Source organism: Sus scrofa, chromosome X (assembly GCF_054392235.1).
Source record: "Sus scrofa isolate SSC_HxYL_T2T_F1_AM1 chromosome X, Sscrofa_HxYL_maternal_Yorkshire_Landrace_v2.0, whole genome shotgun sequence".
In the NCBI taxonomy this organism is placed as follows: Eukaryota; Metazoa; Chordata; class Mammalia; order Artiodactyla; family Suidae; genus Sus; species Sus scrofa.
Genome location: NC_139401.1, coordinates 32,775,258 through 32,797,330, shown reverse-complemented (window position 1 = coordinate 32,797,330; position 22,073 = coordinate 32,775,258). Strand labels below are relative to the sequence as shown.

The following is a 22,073-nucleotide window of genomic DNA, read 5'->3' as shown; positions in this document are numbered from 1 at the left end:
TGTGCTTTTGGTAATTTAAATAAATGCTCTTCTAACTTTGGTAATTATTTCTGCAGTTCAGGAATATAAGAACATCTTTATTCATAAAGAAAACATTTCGAGGTAGAATAAATTGGGAAAGTTACTCAAATATTAAATTTATATAGACAGAAACAAGGTTTGTTTACCCTTAAAAAGTGTGTGGTAAATATGATTACCTCAGGAGATTTGTATTTTTGACTATATATTATTTAGATATTTAAACAGGTGATGTGTCTCCTTCAGAATAATTAACAGTGGAAAAGAGCCATGTGGTACTTTTCTTAGGTAGTAGTAGATGTCTCAGATTTTAATAGTTGTGGTATACTGATTTGCTTTATTTTTGACTACTGAAGCATTTGTTTTAGAATCTTTGTGTTATCTTCTACCCTTTATTCAGAAATTGTATACTAAAATTTCCTCTACAAGCAACGTCCTTTTTCTGTTAAGTTCATCATCTAAAGACCCAAGTTAAAATTCATATTTCATGAGCTTCTATTGTGGCTCAGCAGAAACAAACATGAAGATGCAGGTTCAGGGAGTTCCCATTGTGATGCAGTGGAAACGAATCCAACAGGGAACCATGAGATTGCGGCTTCAATTCCCGGCCTCGCTCAGTGGGTTAAGGATCTGGCATTGCTGTGAGCTGTGTTGTAGGTCACAGACGTGGCTCGGATCTGGCGTGGCTGTGGCTGTGGCATAGGCTGGAAGATATAACTCCAGTTTGACCCCTAGCTTGGGAACTTTCATATGTGTGGCCCTAAAAAGCAAAAAATAAATTAAAAAATTAAAAAAAATCTTATTTCAGCATCTAATACTGATTACTCTGATAGTTACATTAAATTTCCAATTTAGCAACCGATGTAAGTTACTGTTTTAAAATTGCCATCCTTGAATGTAAATATTTTAAATCTGACTTCAAGTATTTATGGTGCCCTACTGATTATTTTGAATAACTTCAGACTGACTCCAATTTTCCATAACTATTTATGAAGTCAGTTTTTCTTACTTTGCTACAATTTTAATGAGACATAGCCTGTGTATTAGAGTATGAAATATCTTTTAAGGGTTAAAATTTAATTATAGTCATGTCTCCTTAATTTCAAGGCTACAGGCATCAGTCAATTTGGCAATAAACACTGTTTGGCTGCCTGAGGGTCCAATGACTGACCTTGAGTTGAAATCTCAGCTGCCTGCATCATGTGACCCTCAACATTCTGTTTTTATCCCGGTAGTAATGAATACCTTACATTCAAAGAGATTGGAGTGACTTAGAAAAGAGATGTGGTATTTTTCAAAGAAATGCAGCACTAAAAGTTACGTGACACTTTTCACTTCAAAACAAGCAGAGGATCCTTATTATGGCAAAGCAGTCCAATTTAATTTGCATTTGGGTGATAAAAATGTGCTACATGTTTGCATTAACTTATAAGATTTTTGTCTAGTTTGATTTTAATTTATTTATAAAACTTTCTATTTAAAAATAATGATGTTATTTTGACAGTGTGCTTTACTCATTCTGTGGGAAAATTTGAGCTACAACAAAAAACAATCATGGCTAATTTTACATTTTGAATGTAAAAAAAAATATGGCTGCATCAGTTAGAATCAGGTTTGACTGCATATAACAGAACACCTAAAATAGTGGTGTGTTAAAAGATTCATTGCTCTGTCACATGAAACAGGTCCAGTCGTAAGCAGTACATTGCTGGCAAAGCAGGACCATGGTCCTCAGGGATCCGGGAACCTTCCATCTTGCTATAGTGCTTTCCATTCTCAGTGTTACCTCATGGTCTGATAGTTGGACGTACAGCCTTCCATGTAGCAAGAGAAAGGAATCTAGCTTAGAGAGGATAGTATATGTTCAAGTTGAGTCAGTTCCCTTTTAAACAGCTTTCCCCTAAATTCCACTGGTTTCTTTGCTTAATTTGACTTATAGTAGACTTTGTGAAAATAGTCAAATTCATTATTTTATTGCAGGTGGTATTGAAAGCTTTGTTTAAATCTCTGATAACAGTGCTTTTGAGCATTCTTTTTCCCGTTCTCTGGGAGTGTAGATCCATATTACTAAATTGTAACTAAGTATGTGTGAATTTTAGCTCAAGTTTTCTAAAATTCCACTTTGAGACCCTTGGAGATATTGATACATCTGTTCACATTTTGCCCAATACTCTGTATGAGTGCTTTACCTAAAGAAGTCATAGGAGTTCCCTAGTGACCTAGCAATTAACGATTTGGTGTTGTCACTACTGTGGCTCTGGTTTGATCCCTGGCCCAGGAATTTCCTCATGCCCAGCAGGCACAGGCAAAAACAAAACAAAACAAAAGAAACTATAAATTTAAGTACATTTTTAATACCATAAAACCAAAGAAAATTTAAAATATTTTTCTCTGTATACTGTCTTCAAAACAAATTGCTTCTCTTTGCTGGCACTAGTGGACACCAGTGATGCTCTACCCAAGTCCCCTTTACCACATCAGCACACCCTTTCTTCAGCTGCTAAAAGTGCTGATTCTCACAGCAGCCTCTTTCTCTGGAGAAATGCTCTTGCCTTCAGGGGTGTAACGAGCCTGGAGTCCACATATCCTTCATCCCAAGTCAACTTGAAGCCAATGACTAACAGATGGCAGGGCACAAAAGCCCAGCCCCTTTGCCACAAGGTGGGGCCAAATCTGTGCTGCAATTTGTGCACCAGAGCGATAATTGGGATCATGTTGAAATTTATCTCCTGTTAGAATTTCACCCTGATTTAGTTTTCCCTTCCCCTATACCAGTCCCTTCATACCCTCGCTCCTTTGAGTACTTCTTCAACATATCACACTTGCAAGTACCCTTATATTGAGCTCTACTTGTAGGAACTCTGATCTCTGACAGTCTTAGTAAGAAATCAAAATTACCCAAACATTCTTGTCGTTCAATGTAGGATACACTTAGAACTGTATCTTAAAAAGAGGGGTGATAGATTTAAATATAGTTGAAACTGTTCAGGAGAATTATGAAACCTTATTTTTATGTCTCCATCCTAACTTTTCTACCTTTGAGAATCCATTGGTTCCTTATGGTTTGACCTATCTCTGATTCTCTACTCAGTTTTTCACATAACAAGTTGCTTCTGAAGAATAGTAACCTCACTCATAGCTTTTGCTATAACAACTTGCACAGAGTAGATGCTCAAAATGCATCCATTACATTAAATTGATCCATTAAAATTTGTGTTCCTTCTTTGATAACCCCTCCAGAGTTGAGCAGACATCTCTGTTCAAAGTTGGAAAATTACATGGACTAATAGAAAAGGAAGACAAAAATTGCATAACCCTTTATGATAAATGTAAGTGTATGTGTCTGTGGAAGGTATGACATTGAGGATTCAGTCTGAGGTCCTAAGTTATTGATTATTTTTGAGGGAGCAGATGTCTAAGTGCAAGGGTTAGTCAGATATGGATAATAGAAAATAATGGAAAAACAGCTTTTTGTTAGAGAAACTATGAGCAAATTATAATCTTACCAAAATTACTAGTGCCATGACAAATGAAGATGAATAACATTTGTCTTTGACATCATTCCACTCCTACTCACTGCCCTTCCATTTACAAGTGCTGTTTAATCCCCCTCTCCCATAAACACAGACACACACATACACACTTATGTACTCATCTTTCAGTGCCTTGTGCCTCCCTATCTCTGGTGAAGCCATGAATCCTATGTAGGTAACTACATCTTTTAAATACTTCTAATAACATGTTCCTCTTGTTTATATCAACTCTGTACCCTATTTCATCTGAGTTTCTATTTATACAAAATATTTGTTCTTCTGACTCAGGGGAATTTTCAGGACACAAACCTCTTGACAGCCTGAATTAGTTCAGGTCCAATTCAGAAACAGAAGCCTCCAGATTAGAAACCATAGATCTAAAAAAGTGCTGAACAGAAACAGGGTGTGACATGGACTCATGCTAAACTAGACTAGGCAACAGAGTTACTCAGAACACAAGAATCTTGGCAAGGGTTAAAGTGGGTTTGGAGAGAGGGTTGACTTGGGCTGAGTAGTTGAAAATCAGGAAGGTTAGAGAAAGAGTTCCCCTTTATGCATGAAGACACACAGGTTTAAAGGCTGCACCTTGCTCTTAGTTTATGTTAAGGAAGTAATAGGTGAATGGATAATAGGCAAGTAATAGTAATAAGATTTTATTATTTAAAAATGTGGGGGAAAATTCAGGATTGAGGGGTAGCTGTTTGGAAGAGCTGAATATGTGAATAGCATTAAATAGAGAGTGTGTCAAGTTTATAAATATAACCTAATACAATTCTAAGTCTCTGTCAGCACTTAAATTTTTGCAGTTCTTAAAATTATGTAATCCATACCAACATTTCATGGATAAAGAAACTGGGGCCTGTGAGGTATTAAATGATATGCCCAGGACTTCAGAACTGTTGATGGCAAAATCAAAAACTCAGCACAAAGTAGCGATGAAGGTCTCTAGTTCAAATTCTAGCTTGTGCATTTATTCATTTCATAGTATATATGTACTTCAGTTTTCGAATCTGTAAAATAAGGATAATCAAGTAATGTGATTGTAATAGAGTCTGACATAATTTAAAAGCTCATTAAATGAAAGCTGTTTTTGCTACCCTTTGTTCTTCCCCAGATGCCTATGGGAAAGGCTCTATAGGATGACAGCATCAAATGACTGGTGTCATTTCTGCCACTTGATCTTTTTAAAACTGTAGATAAATTTCCCCTTATCTCTGAAATTTAGTTTCTTCATCTGTAAAATACTGGAAACAAATCTGGCCCTTTCTTACCTGGTTGCAATGAGAATTAAATGAGATAACATATTTTAAAAGTCGCAGTATATAATATGGCCCGACCCATAATATGCAACAAAGAAATCACTAGTATTTCTCATATTTATGCCTTCAGTGAAAGTTAACTGTAAAACAGAGCAGAGTGAGTATTTGTTCATTCACAATAAAAGGTAGTATATTTCCCTACCTGATTAATGAAGAAACTGAGACTAAAAGAATTTAAATGTCATTGTCAGAACTATTAAGAGTCTAATCTGTATTTTAAATGCAGGCATATCTGATTGATGTTATTTCTACTTCATTATACTACTTTCCTGTAAAGTGAAAATAATATGTCCTACATCATAATATTATTGTGACCACTGAATGACATAAAGTGCATAACATAGCAGGTGCTGTGAATGAGTCCTTTCTCTCCTTCCCTATGGGAGAAAAAGTTGTTCCTCCTAGGTTTAGCCCCCTGTATTACCAGCCAAGTGCCTCAGGCACACCAGGAGGAAATTGGCCTAATGGTGTGGAATTTCAGGCAGCCACTTTGAATTCTGTACTGAATCAAGCTCTCTTGAGCTCTTAAGTTCTCTTTCAAGAATAAAAGGTCCTTTGGTTGTCCCCATAAGCAGTGATTTCAAAGTGACAGGAGGAAGAATGCATTTCTGCACATGAGGTTCCAGGTCTTCCACAAGAAGGGCAGGAGAACAATATCATGTCAGTCTCTCCTCCCATAATTAGATAGGTTCTTTGATTATTCTAGTGAGACAACAGGTAATCTTTCCGATAAAAAAGGCAGACATATATTATCTTCTCAAAGTTCCTCTCACAACACAATCCATAGTATTAGAGAACTATGTGAGGTGCTTAATAACCTTGGGGGGGATGGGAGTAGTAAGAAAGCAAGCTAAGCTAACCATGAGAGAAATTGTCAAGTTGTCAGTGACCACTAGGTGGTGGCCACTAGGTTGGGACAAATACATTGCAATAAATGTGACAACTCCTTTTTTATAATTGGCGGCTACATGACTCAAAGCATGGTAACTTGAGAATATTTCTAGCCACTGTTTTTTTTTTTTCCAAAACATATCAATAGGCAAAATAGAATTTCATGCATGAATTTCACAAGGCTTTTCCAATTTTGTTAATATTTAAATGATCATCCTTAATAACCATCCCTTTTCTTTTTCTTACTTGAATCCTACCCTAAATTCATCCTATCTTGTTTTTTTTTTTTACTTTTTCCTTATTTTAAGTTTAACCTGATTTCATGAGAGTCATGAAATTTAAGTCAATTCTTATTCAAGTCCTTCTTGTCCATCTCAGGACAAACTGTTATCTCCTTCCCCTAAACTTCTCATCTGCATTGTTCAGTTGTTATATTGCGTTACTATACGGAAATATAAACTTTATAAATCTAGACATGCGCAGCCCAATTTTGGACAGATGTCACATTTCAAGAAAATAATAGTGAAAAGAAAACTTAGTAATCATGTACTTCAATTTAAAAAAAAATAAGGCAGATATAAAAATCCACAGCAACATTTATTGTAATATTTTTCTCTCTCTTCCTCAGTTTTCTGGCTTCTCATATTCACAGAGACTTTCATTTTCCATTACCCAGGAAAATCACTATTTCTCATCACCCTTCCTTACTCTAGTAACTTCCTTTTCCCTGACCACTCTAAGATGCATTCCTGACAGGAAATTCTCAAAACCATTAGCAATCCCTTTGAAAAGAGTGAGACGTTTTCTGTTTGTCTTGTTTTTCCCGTGATTGTCAGCTGAGAGGACTCTTGTCATTTCCTCATTTCCAGTTCTACAAGGGTTAGGGAATTTAAAATGTTATTGTGGTAGTTGCTGATCCTGTTATATATGTATAACCATTCTCATATGTATAGATAATTCTATGACTAGATTTTAAGGTCCTTAGAAACTAGTTATTATTCATCATTGTAGCTCCTCTCCCTCTGCCCTCTTATGTTCTGACATAATGTCTTGAATTTTTAGCACTTTGTAGATTAAGCCCTCAGCGATGATCTGGTGAAATGTAGAACAAACTGTATGAATTATCTGCTCTTATTGCACTATAAAAAGTAATAATAGAAACCTAAATAGACTATGATAAATGGTGACTTTTTCTTTACTCTTTGGAATATTTTACTGATATTAATTCTTTTGCTTGGATTGCCAAGTTCTTCTGAGAATTCCAGCATTTAATAGTGTTATGTTATCATTCCATCAAGCTTATCATTCTCAGCTGGCATTCTATTAAGTTGGTATGAATGGACTACTGTTTATAAGATTATGCACTTTAAATGTCTAAAAGAAGCAAATGTAATGAATACACACATTCTGCCATTGAGAAGATAAACTGAAATTTTTCATTCTATGCCATATCTCTCTTGCATCAATGTATAATTTTTGGACATAAGACAATAACATAAAAGTTTCTATTCATCAGGTCATAGACTTAAAGAAGTAAAATATGAGTAACTATCTTTTTTGGTCCCTGTAGCCATTTGGCCAATATTTAATCATGTTTATTTTAAATTATAAATTAGTGATTTTTAATTAGTGGATAATCATGGAACCTTTAGAAAATCAAATGAGAACATTGAGTCCAACCTCCAGATATATAAATATAAGCAAAAATGTACATACATATATACACACATGATTTTTTGCTTATATTTTAGGAGATTCAAAGACCTCTAGGCCTCAGGTTAAAATCTTTTTCTCCAAGTAGACTTAGAGACCAAGTTATAGAAAAAGTATAACTAAATTACTTACAGACTGAGTTTTATGAAAAAAAAGTGTGTTGAAATAGTTTTGGACTGATAAACATGGTTTAACTAACAGTGATATAGGGCTTTACTAAATCTTGAATATTTTCTATGGTTTAAAAGCAATACATGTGAGGTATGATATTTCGACTAGCGATTTCTAAAGGTCCTTCTAAGTAAATTGTTTTTATATCTTAGAAGAAGAATGATGTTGATCAGATCTGCCCTATGGCAAGTATTCAAATATACATACACTCAGTCACCTTGTCATTTCTCTATTATTATTTGTATGTCCTGGGGGAAAAAAAAACATCATTGGTATGCAAGTGCATGTACCATTTAATATTATGTGATTAAGTCCCTTTTGTAGAAACTTAGTCAACTTTAGACTAATCATGTTTTCAGTTCTTGGTGAAATACTAAAATGTTATATGCAGAATAAGATCCTAGTGGGTACTACCTTTAAAGTGTAATCTCTCTCAATAGTATTTATTTCATAAAAGTTGACTCTCTTAGGCTGTTTGAGAAGCCAGAATTATAGATGTATACCTGAGGGTTGTAGAGAAGGAATGGTGAGAACCAAATGACTCTTTCCCCTTGTTCTAAATTATTTCCCTCATTTATTATTGGTTGGTATATTGCATTTCACCAATAATAGAGTAAGGCACTACATAAATACTATTTCACTCCTTCATCACCTTCTGCCATTTCTTCCATTTAAAATGTTCTTATTTCTCTGCATTTAATGAAAAAAAATGTAAATATCTTTCAGAAAAAAAGTATATCTGACTATTCTAATTTGATAAGTTCAGCAGAAAATTATATGGCTTGTTTCTTAATTATTTGCACTATTTCCTGAAAGTAAAAGATGGACATTTGAGGGATCTCTGTATGGAGGTATAATCATAGACATAGGTCAAGTTAAATTTCAAGGGATTAAGAAAACCCTATGAATAGATTTAAAAAAAAAAAAGAATTAGGACAATATGATAGACTGTAACCAAAAGTGGAAAAAACTGTAAAAGAAATAGCTTTAGAGGTTTCAAATCTGCTTTCAAAATGCTGGGATCTAGTTTTGTAAATTAGAGTTCTCAGTAAATGTAGGACAAGTCCCAGCTGTACCGTAGCATTAACATTAAAACTAAGACATATTCTTGTGTCTACTTTTCCCTTAAATCCCCAGAGGTTTCAAACAAGAGAGTGGGTCAAAATGAATTCCCCTACCACTTCCTCTTCCCCAATAAGCAGGTCTCATCTGTTGTATTTCCATTTTGAGGCATTTAGACATCTGAGAGAGATAGTTTAAAGAGAAAGTACTCAATCCATCTGGTCTGGGTTTTCCAAAATTACAGAAGTTATTTCAGTATCATTAAATTTGCTAAGCGTATACAATAAAATCTGGAGAACTGTGACTCATTAGTGAAGTGATTCAATAATGTGCACTTTGATGCCTTAAATATAAATTTGCATGTTCTTGATTTTTTTCAAGGATTTTTATCCCTTTTCTTGACTTAACTCAGTCCTGGCCCTCCTTTAAAAATACAGTTTTCCCGAAACACTTTATATTCTTCCCCCCAAAATCGCTATCATTGCTAAAACTCTAGAAATAATGACAGAAATAAAAAGATGGAGACACAGACCACCAGTCTCAGGAATGAAACCACAGATCCTGCAGTCATTAAGAGGATAATAAGGGAATAGTATGAGCAACTTTACACAACACTTTTACCCAACCAATTTCTTGAAACCCAAAACTACAAAACTCAAGCAAGGTGAAATAGATATTTAGAGTAATGCTATAACCATTAAAAATTGAATTTGTAACTAGAAACTTCCTGAAAAACAAATTTGCTATAGTATTTAAAGAGAAATTAGCAATAATTTTATCACAATTTTTAATAATACAGAAATCAATCACAAGTCTATATACTAAAAAGGAACATACAGAAACCAGAATTTAACACACAAAACCATTTACAATGATTCAAAGAAAATGAATTATATAAGTATACACGTAACAGAATATGTATAGGATTTATTAGTTGTAATTTACAAAATAGTGATTAAAGAAATCAAATACCAAATACCTAAAGAAATAGAGAGATTACCTTATTTATGGATTGGAATGCTCAGTATGGTAAAGATGTCATTTCTTCTCTATTTTATCTAAAGATTTAATGAAGTTACTATTAAAATTCCAACAAGATTTTTTGAAGACATAAAGAGTTTATTCTCAAATTTGTATGGAGGGCCCTATAATAAGTAAAAACTTTGAAAAAGAAGAACAAAGTACATGGAGTCACACTACCCAATATTAAGACTTACTATAGGCTGCAATAATTAAGACCATGTGACAATGACAAGAGGATCAATGGAACAGACTGAAGAACCCAGAAATAGATCTACATCAATATGCCCAACTTACTTTTCACAAAGATGCAAAATTATTTCAATGCAAGGATAGGCATTTTCATCAAATGGTGCTAGAACAACTGGCTATACATAGGCAAAATAAAATGTCCTTTGATCTAGAAATAACACCTAACACAAAAATTCACAGGGTAGAATGAGATCATTTTTCTTTTATACATAAACCACATCAGTATTATCCATATAATATTGTTTATATCTTAAAATAATCTCTTGAATATGTTTGAAAAAATAAGTTATTAATTTTACCTTCTTTGTATTTTTTGTGGGTATTAGAAATTTTTAGATTACATATATGAATTTCATCATATTTCTATTGACCAGAGCTAGTCTAATGTATAATTTCCAGTTTCAGTTTCTTTATATTTGAATGAGATTTAAAAGATACGTGTGATACAAACTGCCTAGAGAGCTAAAGATTTTTATTGTTTTTATCCGAGGTTCATATGTGTGTGACTTAATATTTGAATCTTTTTTGGTACCACATTTATTGATTATTTCTAAAATGTTCCATTTAGTGTTTGCATAAATTAAAATATTTTGTAATTATATTGATTTAAACAATAAATATTGAGTATAATCTATTGTAGTTAATTGGGGTTAGCAAAGCCCTTCTCTTTATGGAACTTACATTTGTCAGTTGATAATCTTTACTTATAGAAATAAGTATAGCCAGTTGATTAAGTGGCCTTGGGTACATTGTCAACTAGTTGGAGAAGAAGCTATGTGCCTACCAGAGAGTTGGGTAATCCATCTTACATTAGGCATTAGCCAGCATGCTTTCTAGAAGAAATACAGTGTTTGCTAACTTACCAAGTTGGATAAGCAGATATACATGGAGATCTGTTCAGAGTTCTTCCTCTGTATTCCGTCCTATCGACTGCTTTTTCAATTCCCTCCTTAGACTCCAGAATCATCATGAGTTTTCATTTCTCCTTGGCATATATGCCAGTAATCTGTAAGTAGTAAGTAGTGAATAAGCTTTCTTATATGTGATGAATGAAATGCTTTTAGAAAATATTGTCGGATTTTAAGCCAATCAACATCACAGTGCAAGCCAGATCTTCCAACCCGTTAAACCTTGACAGTTGACTTCAATCTTAAATTTGTATGTCTAGACATTGCCTGGAAGGAAGTGTCTATCTTTGTTCAGTCCTTTAAAGTGAACAGTGGAAATTGGTTTATATGCTCATCTAGACACTTTTGTTGTTTAGAAATATATTTAATAGGATCCTTCGACTGGATTCAGAAGAAAAGTAAGCTGTCATCCTAAGATTGTTAACCCCATCAATAAATTGGTAGCTGTAGGGCTTAGAGGGCACTTGTATTGTTTCAGTGGCCTTAGTGTCTAGTAAATTTACTCCAATAAATAGTAACTAAACCAGTTTTCTTGACAGTTACATTTTCTAGCCATTGATTTTCGTAAATGTATGGCATTTCGAATTCTGAGAGAGCTTTGAGCAAGCTTGAGCCCAGTTGGAACGATATGAATAGTGATTCGGTTTTTATATTCATTAGATAATTTAAGCATTTATGTAATTAGGAGGCTGCAGTAATCTAAAAGGTGGATTGGATGAAAAACAAACGTTCACAGTCCTTTTGTGAATGCAAGGGAATCAATAGAGGCTGGAAAAAATAACTATCTTGTAGCAAGTTGAAGAAACTATCTTATTGGGAAATTCAAAAAAATGCTCGGGCATTTGTGTGTTCTTTGCCAGTTTATTGCTCATTTAACAACCCCTTTTCTATACTGCCTTTTGTTTGAAATCCTCAGTTCTATACTTGATTATATTTCACCTAGGAATCTACCTGTATCTTTCATGCCTTTCTATTGATTTTGTCTCCATTACCATCAACAGTTTCTTTCCATTAGTAATGCTGTCCCCTGCCCCCAGCCACATTCAAGGCATCATCACATCATCTCAGTGTACTGTGTTTGTAACTTTTCCGGCAATTTTTGAAAGTTTCCCCCCATCTACTTTTTTTGTTTTCCATGCTTCTTTTCTAGCTTCCATTTACCTGTTTTCTCTTCCTCCTCAAAACAGCTCATGTAGTTTGTTATCTCCCCCAACGTGTTTACTTAGCTTCTTCATGTTTACAAGTATGGTAAATTTAAATTTATCTTAAGACCTAAATTATCTGATTTCAAGTTTAATAAGAATCAGCTCTATGTCAAGAATTTTCTAGACTTTAATTTCAAAACCAGCATTCAGGACATAGTTTATGATCCAAATCAACTAATTGAGCCCTCTACACTCCCATACCATAATGTGAGGAATGAAAGTCATAATTAAGCCTGGGCAGTGTTGTAGGATCCAAAAGTTCCTTATAATGTTAAAAATATGTATACAATGAATGAAGTTACTTATATCTTTTTATTATTCAATACTATTATGACAGTCATTGCTATACTGTGTGTATGTTTAACCATAATCCTAGCTTAATCAGATAATTTAGTTTCAGTACATTGCATAAAACTCTAGAAACTTAAAATATTTGAACACTGAAGTACTCACACATATGTTCCCCTCCTCCTCCACCAATCTTTCTCATTACTTTAGAGTTTAAGTATAGCCATGGTCTTACATAACAAAACAGAAAGAGTACTCTTTTGTTTGCCTGTCAAATTATTTATATCAGGCCATTAAGGGTGCTTACTTTGTGCCAGGCACTGTTCTAAGCACTTTGTAAATATCAAGCGGTCTAATCCTGATAAAACCTTTAAAATGGAACAATATTGTTCTCACTTTATAGATGAAGGAATTATGACACTGGGTGATTAATGAATATGCTTAATTTCACACTGCTCTGAAGTGGTAAGTGGAAAACACCTCTGAACCATCTTATTCCCAAGCCCATGCTTCTAATTCTTTGGCTCTGCTATTTCCATACATGGTATTTCTGTGACAAGTTTCAGCCCCTCTGCTTAAAGATTAATATAATAATTAAGCAGTCTTATTTCTCTATATTCAAAACTATCCCAAAGTTATTTTTGCCTTCCAAACACGTTTAAACAGGTTTTCGTTTTACAGTTGTAGAAACTGGCCCTAAAATACAGACAAAAAAAAAATATTTAAGATGAAATGAAGTTTAAAAAACTGTTTCTAGGTGAAGGATATATGTGAATATGTGGTTCACTTTTTGAAACTTTCCTGTAAATCTGAATTTTTCTTAAAGTATAAAGTTGAAATATTTCAAAGTAATATTAATCAAATGGAAGAATATAAATTTGAACAGTACTTCTTAGTGCACAAATTCCAGGGCACGCCATTCACGTTATATTCTATATGAACAGTGCTCCTGAAGTTGTGCAATGAGAAAAACCTAAAGTAATTTAATTGATATTAAAACCATAAAAAATACCAACAGAAAAATAAACTGATTAAAGAACAATAATCTAGGGAGTTCTCTTGTGGCACAGGGATTTAAGGTTCCAGCATTGTCACTCAAGCAGCTTGGTTCACTGCTGTGGCGCTAGTTCAATCCCTGGCCTGGGAACTTCCATATGCCAGTGGGCATGGTCAAAAAAAATAATAAAAGACAGTAATCTGGATTACACCTCAGTTTCCATGATCATGTTTTTACATGTTCTTCAGTAGAAATTATTCAAGCGTTTTTCTTCTGTAACAGTAAAGATTCTCAGGACTTTTCAGAAATGTCGATGTTAAAAATACCAGTAACTAATAGGAGGGCAAGAACAATGTTAGCCTTATTCACAGATGTAATCTCAGAGCCAAGACAATACCTGGTCCCTGATAAGTACTTAATTTTTGAAATGGATAAGCAAATCGGTGAATAACAGATGGATATTTATGGTACTTTTCTACTTTAAACTATTTTCAAATATATTTTATTAACAACTTTTTACATGTATTTGTGTAGAAATTAATACCTTCATTTGATGGAATAATAAACAGCAGCCTAGATAGTTTCAATTACTGATCCAGGTTCACCCAATGAATACATATTTGTATGTGTGTGTGTATGTATACAGACATACATGTATACATGTATAAACACACACATACTCATAAAGCACAGTGAAGACTTGCAGACCAAGGTTCTTTGTACTATAGTACATTTCAACTGAAAAGAGAAAAAAAATAATTGAGAAAGGTGGTTTATTTAAAAGTAAACATAAATATATAAACCAGGGATTGTAGTTTTCTAGATACCTATTCCATAAAACCAGAGAAAATAGGAAGTAAATTCAGTGAAATAGTTAATAGAATAGTGACTGGTAAACTTCATAATTCAAACAAATCCATGTTTTCAGAATTTAGAAATTGAGTATTTTCTTTATTGAATTCATCTGCAAATACGGAATTATGCTAATTATTTTATTTTACATTTTAATTTAAGAGTATTGATTAATATTTGGAAAGGGAAATATTTCTCAAGTCCACTTACATTTTTGGAAGAAAAATTCTGTTCATGTCTTTCTCACATCTCTTCATATATCTTATTTCACTTTTAATTTCCTGCAAACTTATCCTGTTAAATTATTCCTATCCCTTTCTCAGTGATGACTGATAATGATAATGTTGAGACATGTTTCCTTCTAACATCTAACTACCATATCAGTCACTCCATCATATTTTTAAAACCTGGACTCCACTACTGAGATCTCTCCTGAGCTGTTATTCCTGTATTTTACCATCTCCCACTTCCCACACTAAGCACCCTTTGTTCCTTCACCATCCTTTTCAATCAGTTCAGAATGCTGTCCCTAATCTATTCTGTTGTTCAAACAACGCCATTACTCACTTTTGTTTCCTTTCTTCCTGTACATCAAAACTTCAGAGTTTACCTTATTCTCAATTTCTTCTCTATTACAGCTTTTTTTGGTTTGACTTATAATGTCATATCATTCTGTCCTGTATGTTCCCTTTTCATTGCTCTTTTTACTCAATGCCCTTATTTTCTTCTTATGCTATGACCACCTTCATTATAGTTTCTGTGCATGAAATAGCACTGCTAGTTACAAAATCTTCTCTTTTCCCCTTTGTTTATTTTGTTCTAGTACTCACATTTTTTTTTGTCTTTTTTTTTTTTTTTTTTTTTTTTTTTTTTTTTTTTTTACTATTTCTTTGGGCCGCTCCCAGGGCATATGGAGGTTCCCAAGCTAGGGGTCGAATCAGAGCTGTAGCCACTGGCCTACGCCAGAGCCACAGCGACATGGGATCCGAGCCGCGTCTGCCACCTACACCACAGCTCACGGCAACGCCGGATCGTTAACCCACTGAGCAAGGGCAGGGACCGAACCCGCAACCTCATAGTTCCTAGTCGGATTCGTTAACCACTGCGCCACGACGGGAACTCCTAGTACTCACATTTTTAATTGATATATAATTGGTATATAACATTATATTAGTCTCAGGTGTACAACAGAATGATTGGCTGTGTGTATATATTGCAAAAAGATCACCATGGTAAATCTAGTTAACATCTGTCATCCTATAAAGTTACAAAATTTGTTCTCTTATGATGGGAACTTGTAAGATCTACTCTCTTAGCAACTTTCAAACATGCACTACAGTATCATTAACTATAGTCACCATGCTGTACTTTGATAATTATTTTAATGTTTTTAACAAATAGCTCTCTAGAGTAGCAGAAGTAAAAAAAACATATAGATGAATTGTGATCTTGTGTTGTCCCTCATTCGAGAAAATTTTATTCCTGAATTTTATTGTCTTTCTCCAAATACTTTTTCTTCATATTTTTTTCTCTTATATTCTAAATGTGTTTCTGTCTAATTTAGGTGGAAGAGTTGGAGTTATTCATTGTTTAGTTAATAGTTAAAAATCATACTGCCTAAAGATAGGCATGTATCATCAAAAATGCTGCAAGAAGAAGGCTAGCATTGTCCCCATGCACTCCCCACATTTCCTTGGGGCACAGACAAGGTCTCTTATGGATGTTCTTGCTTATAGGATGCTCTAAAACCAAGCAGAAATAAAAGGTCATCTGTTTCTAGTTAAGAATTTTAAGGGATTTTCCCCTGAACCTTTTATTCACACCTCTAATTATGAGCTCATAATGCAGACAGAAAATTGTGATTTTTTTTTTACCACGGAATGCTGAAACCCAAACCGACATGTAGGAGGAAGGAGCAGAAGTTCTGTGGGTTTGCCAGGATGGTAAGGACATGTTGTCTTGAGAATTACTTATTAAAGCCAATGAGTTCATAAGAATGAAATATAAAACTATATACTACTAATCAAATGCAAATTTAGTCCCTGAGCTTAATTCCCTTATAACTTCAAATTTGCAAATTTAAGCAATCCCTTCTCCAAATCTCCTAATATCATAGTAAAGAGATGTTTAATAAGTTTTTAATTTAGCTAAGTCTGGGTGCCAAAGTTGAAAAAAAAAGAAAAGAAAAGAAAAGAAAGCAAAGAATAACCTCGAGTGCCAACTCTAATTAATTGGTAGTATCTTCTTGGACTGAAATGTTGAGAAGGTCCCATCTGGACTCAGTAGGCAAGTGCAGTGATCTATTAGCCATGCTTACCATCAGCCCAGGAGAGGAAGAAGGACAGGATTACTGAGTATCCCTGGATCCTGTTGTGCTAGGAGAATATTTTTAGCATGTCAGGTTTGTGTTTCAGCCCTGCAAATTATTAATTGGGCCTCTTATCTTCTCATCTATCCTACTTTGTTTTTGATATCTGATTTAGAGATATACTATGAAGATAGTGTAGTAATAATTACACCTAAAAAGAGTTGATGCCTCTAAAATATAGATACATGATACTTCTATAACTTTGCCTGTTTTTAGAAAATAAGCTAGGTTATTTATAAACTACTGTATCACTAGATTTTATCATGTTGTTTATTCTTGATAATCTAAAGGTGAATGTATTGATCTCTAAATTGGTTAAGGATCAAGACTGATGATTTCAATTCAAGAGTCCTATCTTTAGCAAGTAAATAAAACTTCAATTATTAAGCTTCCAAAGATAAAGTTCAAGAATGACCAGGCTTTTAAAAACTCAATAATAAGTGTGTTTCATTTATTTCTGGCAGCTGCAGATGAATTTGGCACCTGTTTTTGCCTCCCTTTTATGAAAAATTTGCTTTGTGCATATTCTATCCATTTTTTTTGGTGTGTGTGTAGCACTCTATTTTAACTTCAGTTAATTAAATGAACTCTAAGGGCATGGACCAACCTTGATCTATAACAATTTTCAACTTTGAAGAGACAAAGTGACTTTTGAATTATTGTACAAAAATTCAATATATAAAAGTAAGCAAGAATAGCAACTACAGTTTTTGCTGGGGGACCATGTGGAGAAAAAAAAAACATATGGGTTTCATTTTGTCAAATGAAGGAAAAAGTTATTAAGACATGTAATACAACGAAAAAGAACTCACAACATTTAGCAACAGATTGGCTGTGGGTAGCAGAGGCTCATGAGAAACTGACAACAACTTTTTAAGTTTTTATCTTGGAAAACATATGAGTGGGTTGATTTGCACTTTGTAATTTAGAAGTTGAAAATATTTTTACTTTGAAGAACTTTTCTTTTAACCTTTACTCTATCACTCTTTAAGTTACATGATTCCCTTATCCTTATGAATAAGGGGAGATGCAATCCTGAACACATTTCTGCTAAAATGTGTATGAATTTTAATTTTAATTTTATTTTTATTAGAGTATAGTTGATTTACAGTGTTGTATCAATTTCTGCTGTAGAGCATAGTGACCCAGGCATATATATATATATGCACATTCTTTTACTCATACCATCTTCCATCGGGTTCTATCCCAAGAGATTGGATATAGTTCCCTGTGCTGTACAGTAGGACCTCATTGCTTATCCATTCTAAATGTGTGTGTATTTTTAAATGGCCTCTTCAGGGGAGAGGCTTCCTATGAACATCTGTTCTAAGAGGGTTTCATTCCATCATTTCCATGTTACCAGCCTGACATATCACAGTGTTTCATATGAAGATAGAAATGTTATGAGTTCCCTTTAAAATTGTATAGTTTTTTGAATCTGTATGTGATGAAGCCAAGGAAAAATGGGAACATCTCTTTGTCTTTTGGGTACTGCAGGGTTCAAGCATAAGTGGACTTTCCTTCAGTTTATTAGATAATTTCAAAATGTCAAACTTTAATCAACAGTTTATAATGTTGCTAGACTGATACAACAAATAATCTAATAACATAGGTCATTCTCAGGAGCAGTAAAACTTATTATGGCACTAAAATGTTTTGGAGCATAAACACATGACATGAATTTCTTACATAAGCATATAGGCAATGGAAATTTTTTTAAAAAATAAATGAGTGAGATTTTGAGAGCAGCATAAAAACACAGGGTTTGATAGTGACTTAGATTTACTCAACATAGAACAGTCTATATCTTGTAGGTCATGACTTTAAAAATAACCAAAACCAAACAATGTTTGTTTGTTCTCTGATTACTGATTTTTTTCTCTTATTTTTTTCCCTCTCTTCTGACAGTGGTGTCCTGACTCTTCCAATCAGACCCCAAATCTTGGAGTCAGTTTCAAATACTTTTTTTTTTCTCGTTAATTCCTGTCAGTCCTGCATTTGATGTGTTACTAACATCTATTCCCTCTCTTCATATTCTAATTGCTATTATCCCAACAATGGACTTCATCTCCATTGTCTGATTAATTCTTTCTATCCTTTTCAAAGTACCTTGTAAGATTACTCTTCTTAAAACATGTTTGAATCCTTTCTTCATTATACTCTAAAGCCTTTATTGTGTCGATTTCAGTATATAGTTGCCAGTTTAAATCTCTAATCAATTTATCATAAGCTAATTATAAAAATGGTATTTGACATTTGAATGCCACTTAATACTTTCAAAGAGTATTCACATAGTTATCTTATTGACTTTTCTATAAAACCCAGGTAACAGGTAGTTTTTATTACCTAGCTTATAAAAAAAGAATGTAAGACTGAAATTTTACAACTCACAAGTCACCTATGTAGCAGTTATAGCTGTGGGATTTGAACTCATACCCTCATATTTGAAAACAAATTTCTCCTCTAGTCACTCTCTCCCCAGCAACTTCTCCTCTATTTACCTCTCATTGTGCAAGTCATTTACTTCCAGGTTGCCTATCCAAAGACTTAGTGTGTCAAGGCCCATTTCTATCTCTAATTCCTCATGGTGAAAGAAGAACCTTGCAAATTAATTTTGAAAATAGAAATGGAAAATAACTTATTAACCAAAGAACTTCATGGCATTGTAAGAGAAGTTTCAGGAGTAAGTTAAATGTTGTGGACTAAGGAAGGAAAAGGAAAATAATTTGGAGAGTTCCCTTTGTGGCACAGTGGATTAAGAACCCAACTGCAGCAATTCAGGTTATTGTGGAGGCAGGGGTTCGATCCTTGGCCTGGAGCAGTGTGTATAAGTTTCCAGATTTGCTGCAGCTAAGACATAGGTCACAGCTGCAGCTCAGATTCAACCTTGGGCTGGGAGCTTCCATATGCTGCAGGTATAGCCATAAAAACAAAAACAAAAAACAAAAGAAATAAAGAAGAGAAAAAATAATAATTTGTAAAAATTATGGAAAAGGAGTAAACAGTAAAGCCTTGTGAGGTAAACTCTCTCCATGCTTGGACACATAGTGGTAGACATAGAGTCCTGGATAGGTTTCGTGACATGGGAATGAGGAATTGCCTAATCCGGCAAGGAGATATCACAGGGTATCATGGGAAGGATACATGACCGGGCTGTCAACCTTCTCAGCATTAGATTTCTTACTGATAAGATGCGAATAAATACACAAGTAAAAATTTTTGTATGAAATAGATAATCCCCAAAACAAAATAATTTTATTCTCTTCCAACATTTAACCTTTGACAAGTTATTTAACCTCTCATTTCCTCAATCTGCTGTTCTATAAAAATGGGGAAAATAATAGCACTTACATCTTGTAGGATGTTTAAGCATTAAAAGAGCCATCATATCTAATGCCCTTAGAACAGAACTCAATAAATGAAATCAATAATGGGGTTGCTTGATAAAGTCAGAAGTCCTGTGTTGTTCTGAAGAATGTGATTTAAGTACACTGAGACTCAAATTTTCATCTGTAGGATGAGGTCAGTATTTTTCCCTTTAATGTTTTGCTTAAATTTTTGTTTGTTTGGTTGGTTGTTGTTTTTTGTTGTTGTTTGTTCTTGCTTTTTATGGCCACACTTGCAGCATATGGAATTTCCCAGGCTAGTGGTTGAATTGGAGCTGCAGCTGCTGGCCTATGCTACAGCCACAGCCATAGCACACAGGATCCAAGCCACATCTGTGACCTACACCATAGCTCACAGCAATGCCAGATCCTTAACCCACTGAGCAAGGCCAGGGATTGAAGCTGCATTCTCATGGATACTAATTGTGTTCATTACTGCTGAGGCACAATGGGAACTCCTGCTTAAATGTTAAGTTAGATGGGTAAAATGCTTTGATAGCAGTAAAATGCTATGGTAGTGCAAAGTATTCTGTAATATCAAATCTCTTATAAAATTTCAGTGATAAATTATTGGAATAAAAGAAAATTTTAAATGACAAGATTGGGAATTTAATTCATTTATCTCTCTCAAATCTCAATATGAAAAATCTGTAAAAATTCTTGGTTTTGTCTTTAAATCTTATTATACCACCTTGAAATTTGCTAAAAATCTATTGTCTCTGAGTTTATTAGATCGTCATTGACAGGGAAGACAAATGTTATCATCTAGATTTTACAGAATGAGTCCTGTGTGCTGGAGGTAATAAATTCTTGATATCTACCAAACTTCCTTTGAGAGAAATGCACATTTCTCCTTGGTACATGGAGTCAAATATTGGTATTATTTTTATGTCTTCTTCACAAGGTCACAATTTAAGATCACTGGAGGACTTTAGAATCCTTCTTGGTCTTTAAATAATAGATTTCCAGATTGATTCTGCCTTACCAAATTTATTTATTTATTTTAATGGAATATTTTTAAGGATGCCATGTACCGTTGTGCTATTTTTCACTTCCCATGCATGCTTGCTAGGGTGAGGGTGGGCAGGTAAGACTAAAACGCTGCCTTCCATCAAGGCATCCAGGCCGCATTCCCTGGCATGGGGCTGTGTTTACCCTAAAGAACAAGAGCATTTCTCCACATTATAACAGTATTATCTCTGTTCAGACTGTCTCTGATGGCTCAGTTTTACCTAAGTTGGTACCTTTCCTCTGATTCTCCATAGGTGCCATACAGTCTAGACATGGGCCTATTGTTGTCATTGTTGTTGTTTTAATTTTAAAAGATCGTGAAGGAATTTCTGCTATGACACAGTGAGTTAAGAATTCAACTACAGTGGCTCAGGTTGCTGTGGAGGTGAGGGTTCGATCCCTGGCCCAGTGCAGTGGGTTAAAGGATCTGGCATTGCCATAGCTGTGGCTTGGGTCTCAGTTACATCTCGGATTCAATCCCTGGCTCAGAAACTTCCATATTGCCATGGGTGTGGCCATTAATAAAATAATAATAAAAATAAGACCATGACTTTTGTCCATGTCATGAAGGTGACATGCATAGAGGTTAAAAAGAAAATTTATAGGAATGGGGAGTAAATGGCTCAGTCAAAACACAAAATAGATTTCAAATACAATGGTAACAATGGGAATAATGGAATCTGATATGGGATTTAGAGTTGAAGAAGTGGAGTTTGAAAGAAGGAAATCAGAGACATTAACCATTTCAGCCCAAAGAAGGCAGGGTGGAAAAGTTAAGTTTATATGAAGATCCAAAAGGTTGGCCTGCTACATCTGACCATGAAAGTGATGCTTTTGTGGAGGCATGTGGAAAGTACTACTTTTATAGGCCTAGGTATAAGCAACTAATGGTGGGCTTGGAGCCACTTTTGGTCAGACTCATCGTCACATGCAAAAATATGAAAGCAATTAGAGTGGTTAAAAACATGAAGTATAAAAACTACATAGGTAATACGTTGATTTTATTTTAAAAGATGGTAATATCAAACTTAAGTACAGATGGGGAGGGGGAAGTAGAAAAAAATCTACTCTTTGTCCAT

General features: G+C 34.3%; 1 protein-coding gene across 20 annotated transcripts in view; it reads left to right on the top strand.

The window, feature by feature from the left end:
• The window catches only part of DMD (dystrophin), a 2,611,869-nt gene that overhangs the window by 502,395 nt on the left and 2,087,401 nt on the right, over positions 1 to 22,073 (top strand). For 2 of the 20 annotated variants that reach the window (XM_085006423.1, XM_085006419.1), the window contains exon 2: positions 12,784 to 12,845. The exons of the other annotated variants lie outside the window; for them this stretch is intronic. The gene's annotated coding sequence lies outside the window, so the exon portion shown is untranslated. The remainder of the gene's footprint in view (positions 1 to 12,783; positions 12,846 to 22,073) is intronic. 20 annotated transcript variants of the gene reach the window in all.